We start from the raw sequence: 18209 nt of genomic DNA, 5'->3' as shown, positions 1-18209 counted from the left end.
ATGCTGTTACAAGGACATTTGGGATGGAGACTCCTATCACCACCTGGACAGAAACTGGACATACTGTCACAACAGTGACAACAGAACATCCAAATAAATCAGTTTCTTTACCTAACATTTGAACCAGCGTGTGTGTAACATGGACCAGAACGGTCTCTTAAGAAAATGAGAGCCTACCACCACGTAAGCTGGCCACAATGAAATCACACACAGATTTACAACACTACTCCAGAGTGTAAGTGCATTGGTCCAAGTAAATGTATCTGACGCCACTGCCAGATTTTATGTAAGTTAACTCTAATTCTGACTTGCAGAATACATACTCTTTTCCCCAAATACTTAGTAAGTAAGTACATTCCAGTTTTCTGCCCTAATCCTCACAACACAAAAATGCTGGTTACACAGATAACATTCATAAATGTTGGTGGTTTCTGGGCCATGCCCATTTATTTATAATCTGGCTGTAGTCCATTGCAGTACAAGGCACTGACACTACTGCAATGGAACAAGGACCTCTCCTGTCTAGACCACCTGTAACCATGCAATATGAAACTTCACACCAGAGTCCTGATGCAGAGCTGCTGACCAGCTCTGTCAGCATGCCTGTCCTGAGACATTCAGTTCTGACTAACAGTGAGACCAGGTCATGTTCAACCTCTAGCTTTGGATCAGCGAGGAATCCTGGCTCAGATATGTGTTAAAAATTTCACACATGACACAGCCTGAGCAGCGGTCTGGACCCCTCCACCCCCCTGTCACAAGAGCAAGGCCAAGTACTCGATGCAGAGCTAGATGAGTCCAACCTGGATGCTGTCTGAGAATCACCACGCAGGGCTGTTCCATTCCCATTCAGGAAAGTTTGATTTGGATTAGGCCTGTATCCACCAGGAGGTTCAGGTGTGACACTGCACAAAACAATTTTAAAATAATTGTTTTTCTTGGTCAGAAAACCAGTATTATTTTACAGGCCTCACGGCAGAGCTCAGATATATCACATTTCTTCATGTATTACTGAAACTTCAAGGAGAACACATGCCAGAGGTGTTTTCAAGTTCCACTGGACTCAATCAGTTTACCTTGTTCTTCTCCCTGCACTGAAGGGAAGAGGCACATGTGAGCTCTGGGCATATCCAAAGCTCTGTATTATTCTTCTGCCAAGACCAGACCATTTGACTTCTTAATTTCTATTTATAAACACAGTTAGGTATTACAAGAGCCAGACTATTTAACCATGAAGACTGTCAAAATAGATAATGTATTGTGTCTCACTGAATTACAAACTGGCTGAGTGCCTAGCCTTTTGACTGCAAAGGTCCACTCCATCATAGCTCCAGCAATCTCTTCTATCTAATCTACTTCAGAGAAGTTTTGAAAAACAAACAACTATGAAATGACTATATGGATCATACAAATTGTTTTTGTTAATCCTTCTATTGGTTAACTGCACTTAGTTACTAGATCTGATGCCAAATTAGGAAGAGTCATAATTTACCAGAAAATGCAGCTGATGACCTTCATTATAATGAGATACAGCTCAGCAGTGATCTCTCACGGTATCCACATGGATGTATGCTCAGATAAGGGTGTTAATATACTCTACTGGAACTAGTTCTCTGATAAATTGTTTTCCTTATGTATTTAGGGAGTGCACATGCATCCACAGTGTGATCAAAATTAGTATTACATTTCAAAGAACCGAGTACTTAGTGTAGTAGCAGTTATAACACAGTGATTGTTTTCATGAGGACCATGAAATTTTATTTGACTCAGTGAAGGCACTGCTTGTATCGGCTTACAAAATATCTGAGTTAGAAAATTAATGGCATTTAAGTGGGTTAATATTGGTTAATAAACCCATAAAAAACCCATAATAACACCTACATCAAGTATGGCAAATCTAATACGGGTAGGAAAACAGTCCTCTTCTGAGAGAAGAACACTCAAACAAAACAATAACCCAGAAAATGCACATTGACTCCAAGTTAAAATACCACAGCTTGCCTTTATACGAAATTGTATTAGCTAATCTTTTGGAGGAAAATACAAATTAAATACTCCTTGGATTTATAAAATGCTTGACATCCAATCATTAACCTGCACACATGCACTAAATAAAGTAAAAGCACATTTCTGTTTCCCTAGGAAGGGATTTCTTTTAAAGAGGCAGGATTTATCCAGATATGGACGTAGTCAAAATATTTATGTCATTTAAAAGCAAAATACGATACAGTATCGCAATACAGTAGTATTATCATAAATATAAAACTATAACTTCAGGAATTTCATGTCTATAGTTACAACATTTGTATCAATGCCAAGATAAGTTCAGCACATCAATACATAGTCAATTTGAAAAGCAAGTGCAAAAAAGGTCACATTTTAACCAAGCATTTATCAACGTTGTATGCTAAAAGGTAAACCATCATATCATGACTTCAGTATTGTAACTGGTTTTAGCTTAGAAAAATTAATCAATCTGCATATCACAGTATTACTATAGTATTATAATTGTCTCTCTACAGACATTTTCCTGCCCTTATTTTGTTTTTTTGCCGTTCCTACTTCACAGGTTTTCAGACTGAAGATGGAGAGAATATTAGAGGGACTCTTGCCTCTCTAAACAACTACTCAAGAAATCAGAGAAGGTATCTGAAAGGATTTCACATACTTCATTCTAGGTTTGCCTTCACTTTAGAGCACTTAGACAATTTGCATTTATTTTACCACTAGAGGCAAAGACAACCAGCTTCTGATGGGGACTTTCTCTTTGGTATTATCAGACCTTTAGCTTTTCAGAGAAACTTGAAACTGATAATGGATCAAAGAGATAACGTACTTGTTTCTTATCCATCTCTTATTTATATGATTTTAAATGTCACACAGAAAGAGGGTTTTACATGGAACTGTCATAAACCAGCCTATTCAATGGTATCATTGAACCTGACTTGGCAGTATAAATTAATTATATATGTAATATTTCTATCAAGCTAAAAAATTTTTTAAAACCAACAGAAAATTGTAAAGCAGAGACCAACTGATTGCTGGCTATACTTAATAAAATCTGGCTCAGTCCTCAAAACCAATACAGCGTGCTTCCTTGTTTTTAATTTCTTTACTCTTCTTAATGGTAATCTTTTTTAAAGCACTAATAAAAGAGATTTTCCTTATAGGTCAATATATTTATTCAGGTCAAAGAGAGGAGTAGGATTCACAACTGAGATATTCCCTATCAGTGGCCATTTCATAAGGCAGAATAGTACACCTCTTAACTTCACCGTTGCATAATAGCACAGGAGGAGCAACCAAGAGCAAAGCAGGCAAATCCACAGCAATTTATACTGCTTTGTAACTCAAACCAGCGCTTTAAATTCAGCTTGAAAAAAATATACAGGAAATGCTACTGTAGGTGGACAAAACAAAAACAAAAGTAATTGCTTTGTGGCAAGATATACTTAGTGAGCAGACTGCTACATTCAGCACAACTACCCATTTTTGGATGAAGCCCCAATGAAGAAAACTGCAGAGAAACAAGGCCTAATGCACTGCTGCCACATGAGCATAGCAAAAAGGTCACACTGAATGCAACCATCTAGTCAATCATAGGCAGAAAAAAGGACTCTCTAGCATTCTGGAATGTAACCAGACTTGTAAGGGCCAAACCCAAGTAACAGAATGGCAAACACTTCCCCTAAAGAAATAAAAGCATGTTTTTTTGCTATACTATTTATTTTTTTATTATACTAGAAAATGGTGAATAAAATGGTGCATTTATTTTATTTCTGATAGATAATTATCATGACTGGTGACAGGCTGGAATATGCTAAAATTTCTCCAATCAGAATTGAACTGTTTTAACTAAATAAATGAACTTAATTTAAATGTGTTACACATGTAAAGAAAAGTTTAAAATAATGCATTATGAATTTAAATCTGACATACTGAACAAATGAAATGTTTTCTGTAGTAAGTAAAACCAGATTTAGTGTTTCTTTTCACCATGCCCTACAAGATTTTAGCGGTAGTAGATATTATCCTCCCACACCTCATTGTTATTTGCAGGTGTGGAGGAGGAAAACCAGCTTTCCTACTTTTTAACTCCCAGTTGGTTTCTCAGTGAATTGACTTCTCTTCATTCTGTGTGAATGAAATAGTTCTTGAACTAAACTAATGAATAACAGGAAGAACTACTTTCTCTGTATCTGCAGACTAGTGTTGTCAAAAAAACAATTAAAACTGAAGCAAACTCTGCTGCTTAACCATTACCTTCAGTAGTTCTGTGGTGTGGCTTCTCTTAAAAACTTCAACAACATGTGCTCCAGCCAGATGTAACAACAAGAACTACTGAAAAACCTGGACATGTAGTCCATGATGATAAAATAATCCAAAAATATGCTGTATTGCGATGCATGATGGATTATGAGTGTGTTACATCATTCCCCATCCAGCAAATAGGATTATCACCAGTGAGATCCTTAGCAGACAATGTGATTGCACAGTTCTACGATACAACAGAAGGACATGGTTGTGTAACTGTAGAAGAGTATTAACATGCCAAAGAGTGGACATTTTCAACCTATTAGGCAGGACTCAGGTGGACAAACTCCTAGGAAACCCGGGTCAGCGTTGAGCATGATCTGAGCAAAGGGCTGGACTAGATGACCTCCTGGCTTATCCTCCAACCTAAGTGATCCTATGATTAGATCAAATCTGGGGCTTCACACAAGAGAAAGTGTTTAGTCCTGTCAAAGACTGTAAAATCTCTTCCTTGTTTGCAAAACACAGATATCTCTAGAATGACTCCAACTGATCACAAAATCTTAAACACTTCTGAAGTGTTTTCACAATTTACAGAAGGACTTTTCCTACAGTCGTTATAGGTTTAAGCTTCACATGAGGATACTGTTGCACAGACACTGCAGCAATAGTATTTGGTCTTGTATAAGTGTCTCCCTGCTGGTAAGACTTCAAACGTGCTAATTTAGGGGAAAAAAAGGAGTCGGGGACACAGACCAACTGAAGATTTGAGCTTAAATTTGTGTAATAGACTATCTCTAACTAATATGTACTCAGTAGCATCTGATTGCTATTTTATTATGTTCATACAGAAACAACCAAAAAAAAAGTATCCAAATTGTGCCATCCTTCTAAAACCAGAGATCATTCTGTGACTGCAACATCTGCAAAGACTAGCTAGGCTCAACTCACCCATTAGAATAAAGACAAGCTATTTGTACACGTTTAGGCATGTATCCTTTACTGACATTCAGAAAGAGCGAAGACAAGTAGCTAGTTATTTCATTGCCATTTGCTGTCTAAACAGGGCAGGAAGTTCTTACATACACACTTACATACCAGTACCGCCTTTTAAAGCTGCTATTTGATTTTTCAGATGTAATCACAAATTGATCTCTCACCTCTCTGGTGACTGTTCAAAATCTGTTTCTATCTCCGTGAAACAAAAAGACATTGAAACCAACAGTTTTGTCTTTTACATGTAATTTTACAGTCCACTGTTTCCCAGTCATATAAAGAATTCTTACTCACATCCTGTGCCCAACTTTTGGTTCACATTAACGTGCTGCTATGCATTCTTTGGTGAGGTCCTCGTCACGGAATTTTTTCCTGGATCTTTCCAAGTCTTTGTGTCAGCAGCAAACTAACAACAATTCAGCTTTTAACCAAGATGCACAAAGTTGATAAAAAATTGTCACTTAGGTATCTGTAAGGCAAGTTGCATGTGAAATGAAGCACCAATGTATTTTCTTGAAAAGGCTTATTAAAATTTTGCAGATATTCTTTCCAATGGCTAATGGTGTATTATTAAAGGGCTTATCAACCAGGGGAGTGTTTTAAGGGCTTCAATTTTCATAGGTAGTTATCGGCATCTGTGTGCAATGTAAACAAGACACTAACAAACTAGGATGATAATGTTTTGTCTTCACTTTGTGGAGACTTCTATCAATTAAAATGTTAAAAGGCAAGATATGGATGTAGTCATAGTTGTTTTCTCTGTTGCTGGTAAAAGCTGAAATCAAAGCTTCAGTCTGTGTTGGGATATTGGAGTCTTCCAGTTTAACACCTTAGAAGTGTACACTTCAAAAATTGCCTAGCCTCAAAAGGAGTCTACCATTCCTCACCATTGCTCCTTAAAACTAGAGAAAGAACCCTGAATCTTAATGCCTGTTTATGGTACCATAATCACATCTACTGTGGTCTGCAGAGCTATAGTCAGCTAGAAGAGAGAACAAGAACTAGGAGACTGTGGTAGGAGGGACTATTGCTACCTCTCCCCTTAGCATAAATCCTGCCCTACATATCCTAGACATACTCCACAAACAAGATTCAGCCATTCTCAGCATATGTCCTGTTATTTTTCTCCTCTGTTTGGCCCTGTAGTACATTCTGGGTAGGATCTCACAAGTATGCAATGTTCTTTGAGCTTTCTACTCCACTGATGCTGGTGGCTGCCTAACTTTAATTGCAGCAAAGTTTTTGAAAAATCTCACTTCTTCCAATATGTGGCATGCAATGAATAAGTAAAGCCTATGTGAAGGACTTCAAGATAAGTCACACTGAATGTCCATAACTGAGTCTTATATGCAATCAGGTGAAATTAGGTTGCTATTTTGTTATGGGTTGTTTTTTTTTTAATTTTTCCTTTATGTTCAGAACATTTGATAAAATATGTGGATGCTAGCTTTATATCCTACACATTAAGGTGAGAAATATTCTCTAATGCAGTTAAACAATATTGTATTACTGGTTTATTTGAAGAAACTGTGAAGAAAAATTACAGCTAGGAAGTATTACAGCAAGCTCTATACAACCTTTTAACATTTACTGCTAGAACTTCAAAAGAAACTGAAAAGGAAACCTACTAGAATTCATAGCACAGGGTACAAAGCACTGGAAAATCATATTTTATTATACTTCATGACATCACCCAGTGAAGCAACAATACCTGATTTTATTGTCACATTTTGTAGATAAACTGAAGCCCACAGAGTTTACTAACTCTCCTGTGATGACAAGTTAAAGCTCAGGACATTCCAGAAAAAGAAGACAGTCAAAACTCTTGACTGAACGAGACTCACTAAATAATCCTTTTGCCCTTGATAGAAGACAGTTGGCAGAAATTCTTCAAGATTTGAATACCTCCCTCCCTTATAGACATGTTTGAAAGGTCATACTTAAATATAGATGTACAAACTTCTGCATAAACACCACTTGTGGCTTCCTCTTGCTGATAAAGCTATGCCCATATGATAAGTCTACCATGGGAAAAAATAATTTTCAGTTACGGGCCCTGGCAACGAGCAGAAAAGTTACACTATAAATTTAAGTTTCAGTTTGTTTATTTACCAGATTAATCATGTATTTCTAATTGGCATCTGCTTCACGGAAGAAAGACTTTATCCAGCCTTGGTCTAATTTTCTATGCCTTGAACCTTCAATCTCATCTATGTCTGCATACAAAGTGAAGATGCTAGCAATATCAAACGATGATGATATACACTAAGATGTAAATGGCAACACAAGGTGCAAGCTAGAGGCCTTAAAACTGGATAAAGAATGCACAGAAGTTCAAGCACTAACGAAGCTAAATCATCATTTGAAAGAGAGCAGAACAATAAAACTAGCATAATTTTCAAAGTAAAATTGTCAGAAGCAAATTTGGACTATGATTAATCAAGAATATAAACACCTAAAATTCTTTTGCTGCCATGATTATTTACTACTAATTAAGTGGATAATTTTTTCACACTCCATTTGCAGTAACATCTTCTGTTTGAAGTGTTGTAAAGATGTTGTGTTTGTCCAACACAGAAACAAACACTTGTAAATTTCCCTTTTTGATGGTTCTACACTTTGATCAATTCAGTTCCTTTTATGACTTCAGGAAAACTGGCTTTTAGAGATTTATTCAATTTCCTGAGAACTGGCCATATGAAACATTTGATGATCACTAACTTTGGCTCTTTACATTGTTGTCCCGTGTCACAGCTGAGGTGAGTTAAAAATAAAGCTGTGGAAAAGTCAGATTAAGGATGAGTATCGATATTGCTTCCTTTTGTTGCTGTGGTTCTTTATAAAATACTTGGACATACTTGGTGATTGGAAAAGGTCTGAAGCATGGGTTCACAGACCCACCAGAAAGTGAAGAGGGAGGGAAGGATGTTTATCATGGAAGTAGGTCTGATTGCTGCAAGCTTAAAGCTCAAATCAGATAAATCACTTAGGATGTACATTTTTCAAATGATAAGAACTTGGAAGTCGTTGTCATATGACTACAGATTAAAATGGCAGCTACTCTCAAAATTAGGTATATCTGGAAGTTATCTATTACATTTAACTGGCATTCTGCGGAAGCAGATACACAACCTTATCAGAGTATAAAGAGCAAGGGTAGTGCTCCAGTGCTGCGTCCAGTGCAGGATGAACCAAGTAGTAGTGCAGAGTAAAACCAGCTGACACTAAAACTGACTCTCTGACTCTAGAAGTTTGTTATTAGGGTTCACTCAAGCCTTTTTGATATTCTTCTAATAGATGACTTCAGATCTTCACACTTTCATTTCAGACCAGTTTTTGTTAATTAAGTGAAAGACCTTTTTAGGTCACATAGCTGAAAGAGATACTACGGAATTATTCAGAAAAGATTAATTTCATGCTCTGGGATGGGAATGTGAAAAATGTACTCATAATAAAACATCCTTGAAAAACGTTATTCTGAGAAAAAAAGTAAGCCATAAACCCTTATTGTCCCCACAGAAAAGCGTTAATTAATGAGATGATTGAAAATCATAAACATAAAACGTAAATCTAAAAAAAATATAAAACCCAAAGGAGTCTGTGAATTAACTTGACACATGTTCCACTTCACCACATGCACACAATACTTACTGTTGTATATCCCATGTCCTCCCTTCTTTTATACATAATTGTAAGTACATATACACATACTCTCTCGTACCTCAAAACCTTTGGGCTAGGGTTGGCATTGCCCTTCTTCCTGAAAGAAGGTGATGCGCTCCGCAGCTATGAAAGCTGGACCTCCTCAAGGGCTGCCCTGGCTCGGCAACCGCAGACTGCCTTCACAGGCAGGGAGAGGAAGGCACACAGCCCAGCCCCACTCTCCTGCGCCAAGGCAGGTGCCCAGGAACCAAGTGGCAGGCTGCCTGCAGGCAGGGCTTGGTGGTGAGGCCTCACCGATCTGCCCACAACTGCCCCATCTCCCCTGGGGGAGGAAGAGGGTGAGCTGCCCACAAATACCCATCGGGCCGATCCCCTCGAGCATCCCTGCCAACTGGCAGCAACAGCAGCAACAAAACAAGGCCGCAACACACAAATGCCAATGGTACATAGCCTTAAGCGTTTACGTAACCACAGGCTACAAAATACAGTAATAAATACCGATGCACACAAAATTCAGGATCGGGAAGGCTGCCAGAACAACGTGTTCCTCTCCAAAGTGTGCACACAGACACCTAGCCAGCTTTTGAGAAGGACCCTTCAGGCAGAAGGGCCCAGCTCAGGAAAACAGGGCCTTGATCCATGATGATGGAGGACTGGCAAAACACTGACCATACTTCTCTGCAATCTCCTTCACTGCAACTCATTGATCCTTTATGAATTTTCAAACAAATAATGAATGTTGGAGAAAAAACTGTCCAGCACAGTGAGGCAGTAATCCACAGACACGAAACGCATTCCTCATTTCTCTCTCCATTCAACTCCGCAGCTACATGAAGACAGTAGCACAGTAAACAAGCCTCCTCCTCCTCAACACACTTCAAGTCATTCTTCCCACACACAGCTGCCACTATCATGCATATTTCAAAGCCTCCATCTGGGCTCGACAACTGTACCTTCCTTTCTTCCAGCCAACAGAAATACACGTCCTACTCAAACAGGCATGGACAATATCGTGCTGTTTATTTCAGAACAGAAGCTGTTCCACAAGTAGGTCATGTGGGTGGAAGCCCCCATGCTAACCTACATGTTCACCATGCAGGTTAAAGCTACCCTACATTCACTTTTCCCTCTTTCCAGCTAGAAGCTGTTTCCAGGCAGCATGTGAGGATTCGCGGTACTTGTCCAGGATGCTGAATGCCTGGTTCTTCTGGATAAACACCTACTGCTCACACAGGGATTAACTTCACAGTATACACCCAGCAGGTTAAACATTTCCCAGAGATTCTTCATTTATGCTGCATGTGCTACACAGTGCAGGTACACCTTCTTCTGTCCTGAAGTATGGCAATAATCCCCATGGCTCTTGCAGACTGAGGACGCCCTGAACTCAGCATACGCAGCAGCCAGACCTCTGGTCTGGGGCGTCCTCTTTTTCTTCTGAAGGTCAACTCTCCCTGCTGCAGCTATCCCTCTTGATGCTCTGCTGCAGCAACCACCCACTCTGCATCCATGGGAGCAGCCTACATTCTACCATTTAAAATAGCTGTGTCTCTTCCCTTCTCCCTCATCAGCCTGGACTCAGCTCACCCTTCCTGGATCATCAAATGCACCTTCCTACATCCATCATGCAAACAAGCACTCTGCCTCTCCCCATCTCTTGCTCTGCAGCAGCTGGGTAGGGATGGGTTGAGGACAGTGTCTGTTGCAACACTGGGAAGGGCTGAGGCCAAGATAGGATATGGCTCTTATCTTGGGGAGCAGAAGAAGGTGGGGTGAAAACAGGAGCCAGTGCAGAGTCAGGTTGCTCCTGCTCCACCAAGGGGTAGCACGTGGCTTCATTCACACCTGATGGCAATGTCCACACACTTCCCATCTCTTTGCAGATAGCAGTAGCAGTGAGTCGCTGCATGAGACGGGGCAGACTGGAGCTGATGTCTGATTATCTGGACAGTGCTGCCTGAATAGCCAGTCTCAACTCCAGCCCCACCCCACCCTACAAAAAAACCCAGAGGCTGAATAGGAGTAGTCTATGGGCAGCCTCTGTCCCAAAGATCACCTGCTGGACCACCTGAGATTAACGACGTTTTAACTTATAGATTACACAACTAAGATAATTCCTTAAGGATTTTAATGACTGTATGTCCAACCAATTTCAGTGTCTTGCATGCTGGGCTTGCATTTGGTTTAAATCACGCCTCTCTGCAGAAGTATGTTGTGAGGCTTAGTTAACCAATATTTCCTAAGTGCTTTGAGATCTTGTAATAAAAGGCACAATGGCACTATAAAGCAATTTTACTCTTAGTAAGATACTTGCTACCAGGACTTATTAATTTTGTCCTGAAGAGAAGTCAGAAGATCTCCATCTACAAGTGCATTGCTTCTTTCTTGAAGATGGAGAACGAAGGAGATGGTACAAAAATAAATCTCCTTAAAGAGAACAGGCAAGATTGGCTGTTTGGAATAGGCACTCCTATCTATTGCTTTCTTTTGGGAATACCACAAAGGAGGAAAACTGCAAAGCAAACTCCAGTGGAAAGATACTTTCCACCCAGAGTAATCATTCATTTTAGGTCACGTGGAAAGAGATGTGGCCTAGATCTTCTGCCACTCTGCAACCACTACCTGTCTTCCTACTTTAACAGCATTTCCGACAAACTGAGATATGGCCTTAATTTTCCTTAAGCTGATCATACAGGTTTTAAAATTTTTCTTTGATATTTGTCATAGTGCTTTGGAGGTCACCCAGGCATTTTATGCAGACTGCTGGTACACTTAATCATTTCAGTGGCTTCCTGCAGTAAATCAGGAGACATTATATTAATAAAAGATGGGGCTGTTCCAGGTCTGATTCATAATGCCGAATCCCCATCTACCTGGCTTAAAAAGAGTCCTTTAAAAAGGTCAGTTTACTCTATGGAATTCTGAATATCAAGGATATGTCTTCTCTTGCACAAGATATACACACTTGAGGCCAGCACCCTGAAAGGTACAGAAGACACTGGAATGATTCAGAACGAGGACTCATGGCTGTCTGCACCACAACCTAGCCAAAGAGACCTTGTCTGAAAATAAACCACTGAGATACAGGCACACCATGCAAATAAGCGTCTCATAAAACAGATTTACCTCCAACACTGCACTCCTTTGTCTGGTAAACACTGTTTAGTCACATTCATTGAGCACAAGACCCAAGACAGGCAAAATACCAGGTCTAAGATGGAAAGACTGGCCAAAAGCGGACTTTGCTTGTACCTTATTATTATTATATGGTTACTTCTTCAAAATACTTATTAATCCCTGCAATCAGGATGCACCTAATTTAAAAAAAAAAAAAAAAGAGTTTAAACAGTTGTTTTCTGAATTTGACTTACCACATCCCCTCCTGACTTTCACTTTTATATTTCAAATTCAAGTTTGCTTTCACTATCTCACACAGCGCAGGTACAATTCCTGTGAAATAAGGGTAACATTTATGAGTAAGTTGCAACTTTCAGTATCATGTTGCTCTCGTGACATTGGTCTTGCTCTTGCTAAAGTAAAATAAAACAAGTTTTCAATTAATACAGCTGGCAAAATATTTCTGAATAACAATTTTTCACTGCAATGGCCGATTCCTTTGTAATGTAATTTTTTCCAAGTATCTTAATAAAGACAATCAAATGTTTTGTTTTCACTTGTTCAGACCAACTCCACTGAAACCATGAATTTGAAATACTTTTTCTAAATCCCCCCACCCCCATGAAACTGCAAGATTGACTTTCTCTTCCCATCTGGGTCAAATTCATAATTTCTAAATTTACAAATCACATCTAAAATTACAATCACACCAGAAGAGACATTAAAAAAACCAAACCAACCAAAAAAACCTTCAATATTTTAGGGTCTTAACTTGCAAAGTGCTGAAAACTGCCATATTTCTAACTCACATGTAGTATGGTGTGGATGCTGAGTATCACCCAGAACTGGAAGTCTGACCTCAACTCCTGTGCAAACTAAGCAGAATGAATGTGGATAATATGGAGAGAATACCTTCCCATTAGCTGCCAGAAGTAATGCCACGGTACCTCTGTAGATCAAGACTTTTGCAAGATCCACAGACCTTATGTGACATTTTATCATGAGGCAGTTGTGAGCATTGGTTCCAATGACATACCACACACATCAAACCCCATGATAGGGTTTGACTCCCTGCAAGAAGTGTCATTGAGATCAAAGTGCTCCCATCAGAACACTGCACCCAGCCCGCAGCCCTCCCCTCTGCTGGGCACAGGAAGGCTAACCAGGCAGGCTACAGACTCTAGGTGGGTCCTATGTTGAGCACTCCTTGTTCCAGCCATCGCTTGACTATTTGCCTGACATACCTTAAAAGACAATCTGGAATCTAAACCACCTACTCCAGTCAGAGTTTCATTTGTATTGACTTACATTTTAGCAACCTGATTTTACGCTTCCATTTCTGTACGTGCCTATTAGGCATGTGTTCAGCCCTGCTACTGGTTGGACATGGGGGCATGGAGCCACAGCAGGCTCGTCTCTATCAGGCAACACCTAACAAGAATGAGTGTTTGAGTAGAAAGTTACCACTGTGAAATGCAGATTTCTCTCTTCCCCTACTTCTAAATTGCAACAGGTGTGTCTGCATGCACTCCCAATCCACCCACACAAACAAAGAATAAGCACTTACATATGTTCACATGAAAAAGAAAGCAAGCTTCTTCTATTAATCACAGTAATAGCCAACAAGCTAAGCAATGTTTAAAAACATTTTTGTTCATCTCACTGAATGCAGTAGATTTCAAAACTCACAATGATTATTACAAAGTAAGTTTTGCTATTAGGAAATAAAAAATACAATTTAAATAAATTCACTACCTCATTTAAAATACATAAATTACAAAAAAAGAAAAGATGGAAAATGTCTGAATAAATACTGATTGCTAATTCCCTACATTATTTTGATTTTTCAACTTAATATCAATCTCTATCAAGGACTTGCTTCTGAATTGGAAAATTTATCATAAAAAATTGAATGGCAGACTACCAAAAAGTGACAAGATTTTAACACCGTAATAAACATTAGTATCATGATCCATTATGCTTAACGCTTATGGGAGTTTTTTCCTGTAACCAGGATGCTTAAAAACTTGTTCAAAAACAGAAAGCAAAGCTAAGAGTCTTATGTAACAACATAATTTCAGAAGTGGTTTCTTTAAGGCTATGCACCAAAATCAATATTTTCTGATGGAAAATGACTGATTCTTCATTGTTTTGGGTCTACACATGGTGCTTTAAAAAGACAAGAGAATGACACTGAGTAGGTCTCGTATTTGGGAAGGACAGAGTGAGGATGCAGAAAACAATAAAAGTCAGTGAATGCACTGGGAGAAAAGACAGTATGTGTGAATGGTGGGAAAAGAGTATAAGGAGTCCTGTGGGAATAAGAAAAGCAGCACTAGATAGGAAAGCACAGGCTTCTGGAAGAGGACTGGGTGTGCAATTGGAACTGGGATACAGGGCTGAAAGATCAGGGAGACTGTGCTGGGTAAGAAGAGATTAGAAGGAATGGGGAAAGGGATATTGCACAGGTGGGCTCCTGTAAGAAAAAAAGGGGCAGAAAATACAGTGATAGCTAACAGTAACATGTAACTGAGGAGCCTGACTGGGTGATAAGGGGCATGAATGGATCAGGGCAAAGTGGGAGCACTTTCACTCATAAAGCTAGCAGTAGATGAACAGAATCATCCCTTGCACCCTCAAAGACATTCATGTTTTGCTCGAATGTTGTACGTTGAATTGTAAAATCAAAAAGTTCAGATCCTACTGGCTCAAATCCCCAAAGTAACAAGAGGTCCCTCCACCCTTTTCTAAAATACATCTCACAATTTTAACTCAGCCTTATAATTAATGGGGAACAAAACAGCTCTGAATTATTTTGGCAGTATCATTTTAGTAGCTTCTGCCCCAAACCATGAGAGAAAGAAAATAAAACTTAGCCTGAAATGCCATATGACTTAATAGCATAGAATATAATCTCTGGAAATTCAGAGGTGTTTAGCTTCTGAAATTATACTGGCATCAAGTCAAGGAGATTTGAATACTAATCTTCTATAATCATATGTTAGAATTAAAAACATCATTAGCTCTTAATAAATACAGGAATATCCCTTTCTAGCCATGGTAGGTCATGAGACAGCTGACCCGAAAGCTATCTGCTCTCTCTTGTTAGCTAAAGTTCTTTGACACTCAAAAACTTAACAGCATATGGTACCTCAGACCACTGTAATCTTCTGTCCATGGTTCATTAATTGGGTCACCTAAACTGACTTCAACAGTAGCAAGCCAATTTACTCTTAGATGTGCACAGCATATGGAGAGATTATAGAACAGAGTAGCTTTCATGAACAGTTTGATCTTTTCAAACGATGTGCAGCATAAGTAAACAACTATTATGTCAAACGTACACAAAGATGCATATCCACTTGCAAACACTCCAAGTCCCTTTAAGCCTCCTCGTCCACTTGAAAAGTACGGTGCTCTGCTGCAGGTCCACACACCAGAGATTTCCTTCATGACTCATTCCTTCTTAGGACCCACTTCCTGGGACCTACAGGAATGCAGATAATTGTGTCTAATGCACACGCAAATTCACAGTTCTTGGAACACAGCTATAACAAGCAAACTCAGGTCAAGAAACTTTTCACAGCATGGAGTTCCAATTTGTTTGTAAGCTTAAGTGAACAGCAAATGGGGACCTCTGCATCTGTCAGTGCATATGGCTTCTAGCTAAGGACAAAGTTTTGCAAGCACCCTCCGCTGAGCAGAAGCGTGCTAAGCCAAACAAGTTACGTGCAGGGAGGTGGTGCCATGCCACCAGTGTGTGGGGGCTGTGTGTGGGGAGACTGTGTGGGTGTGTGGGAGGAAGAACTGGGGATACGACAAGGAAGGGGAGGAAGTCTGAGGGAGCTAACACATGCTGGTTTAGCCCAGAAACACCAGCCACTTATCTCCACCTCTTGTTTTCCCGCACTTCGTCCTCATTCCCGGCAGTCAAATATCTAAATATCAGTTTGTCACAACACAAGGCTGATCAGTGTGGTGCACTCTCTCACCTACACACCCCAGGTACAAAGTGCTGTCATCTATTAGATCTTTTCTGTCCCACCTTCTCTACTTGTGTCCTTTACAAGAGCTGAGCCTGTGCAAGCACTGGCCATAAACAACTTGCATCTTCTCTAGGGTCAAGGGTCCTATGCAGTGCCTCAGGATCACAGAGACATGCTCGCCTGAACATTAGCTGTATGAAATGCTTCCACCACTTCAGCCACAAGCCTGTTAAGCATCTCACAAACATCCCTTTTGCATTCATGCATTTTATCAATTTATATAGCAGCATTTAAAGTCAGCAGTTTCTTTTTCTTCCTTTTGCATCTGATCAAGTACATTTAGGAACATATGCCACCTGTGCTCTGCATGTAGAACTCCCACTTCTACTGAATTCTAGTAATACTAGCAATAATAATAAATAACAATTTGTTACTTATGTGCTGCCAGGACTAGAAGCCTTCAAGAAACCTGGTAAAATATATGCAAATGGGGGGGGGAGCAAGTAAATTTACCCTCAGGTACACAAAGAACTAGGTTTTAAAAAAATATACAAACAGCACTACCCCAAACCAAAAATGAGCCAATCAATTCCAAACAGAGTAAAATTGAAATTCTCTGCTAAGTCCCTGCACAAGCAACTCAAACAGTCTGAAGTGCCTAGCAGCATTGCTACAGGTAAGATTTAGCCTCTTAAATTGTTTCAATCCAACTAATTCACTGCAAAAACCCACCACCCTTTGTGGTTTGCTTTACAAGTTAGCAATTAGCAAAGGATTTGACATTCTGCTCTTCTGCACATTCTATGGTAGTTTATCTTTACCAGGACACCCAATATTCAGCTACTAAAAATTCAGCAGTACTAGTTTTGTTTTAAGCTAGACTGTAGAGAGACCTCAAGCACTTTGAAACAACTAACCTGACAGAGAACTGTGGCAAAAATACCTGAGCTATGTCAGTTGCACACAGATCTAAGTGGAAATTATTATATAATTGCACCCTTTGGCAACTATTTGTTTGGAAATCCTACTGTAAACAGAATGCTTGCAAGGGCAGTGGCAAGACAAGATGTTCAGGGAATGCACCTAGAGGCATTCAAATGTTGCTTTCAAACTCTCCAGGGAAAATCGCATGGACTTACCTAAGTTGCCAGAAGGAGCCTTCATACAAAATCAGGTTCTGATTTTCTCCTAGCATTTCACATGAGCTTAACCTGTTTCCAAATCAACAGAATTCCAACAGGATCTCCAAATTTTGCAGTATACTGCAAAAAAAACCAACAAGCAACGCCAACTATATGCCAAGAGAGTGTAAAATATCCTGAGGTAACCAGCAAAATGCTGATGAAAATCCTCTAAATGCTTAATCACAGTTCTAATTCAGAGTGGACTTGTTTCTAAGTCTTATCAAAACATGCTTACAATTTTCAATGTACTTTGTTTCTTCCTCTCTGAAAAGGCTGGAAGTTGTACTTCACTTTCCAAATGATTTTGGTTTTTCTTCAGTTTGGTTAACTTTTCCATCCACTAAAGTTAAACACAGCTTTTTCAGTGGTAGCAAATTTAACAATGTTGAGTTGAAAAAATCTTGCATCATACATAGTAAGAGTAATAGAACAAAGGCCATAAAGCTTTGAAGACTAATAGTAAATTCAGAGCTTTGGAAAATATGGTATGGGGAAAACGTAGTTATTCAAATAAATACAGGCAAATAGGGCAAAATTTGAAAAAGCTTTCATTAGAAGGAAGAAAGCTTTTCATAGCCACCCATTCAAAGAATGAACAAGGAGTTTGTGCTTCACTTTGGTCTTCAAAATAAGCTAAGGCATTGTCAATTTTGTTTCTACCTCATATGCCATATACATACCTGGACATGCAAGGTAAGAACACCAGGCCTCAGATTCAGATACTTAAAAGAAAAAAACCTACATTGAGAGGAATTTGATATTTTTCATGTGCATATTGTGGGCAATAACATCACTTTTGTTTCAAATATAGAAATGTCCAATGTGAACTTATTACATACCAATATTTGTTTCACTCTTGAATTCTGCAGAAAGCATACAAACCTGTCACTGGTGTTGATATTTTTAACAAGCCTGTCACTGGTGTCGACCTTTTTAACATTTACTAAGTGGAGTTGCATGAGCAATTAAAACTCCAAATGACAAGGAATTCTCCACCCATGCTGAGCTC

At 39.3% G+C, this 18209-nt stretch overlaps 1 protein-coding gene across 4 annotated transcripts in view; it reads right to left on the bottom strand.

Annotated features, from left to right (window-relative positions):
* AIG1 (androgen induced 1) overlaps positions 1-18209 on the bottom strand; it is a 124208-nt gene that overhangs the window by 98984 nt on the left and 7015 nt on the right. The window contains exon 1 of one of the 4 annotated variants that reach the window (XM_049800291.1): positions 12285-12302. The exons of the other annotated variants lie outside the window; for them this stretch is intronic. The gene's annotated coding sequence lies outside the window, so the exon portion shown is untranslated. Of the gene's footprint in view, positions 1-12284; positions 12303-18209 lie in introns of those variants that run through there. 4 annotated transcript variants of the gene reach the window in all.

This window comes from Accipiter gentilis, chromosome 5 (genome assembly GCF_929443795.1).
Source record: "Accipiter gentilis chromosome 5, bAccGen1.1, whole genome shotgun sequence".
NCBI lineage: Eukaryota > Metazoa > Chordata > Aves > Accipitriformes > Accipitridae > Astur > Astur gentilis.
Note: the sequence above shows the minus strand (reverse complement) of the source record. Positions and strands in the feature narration are given on the sequence as shown.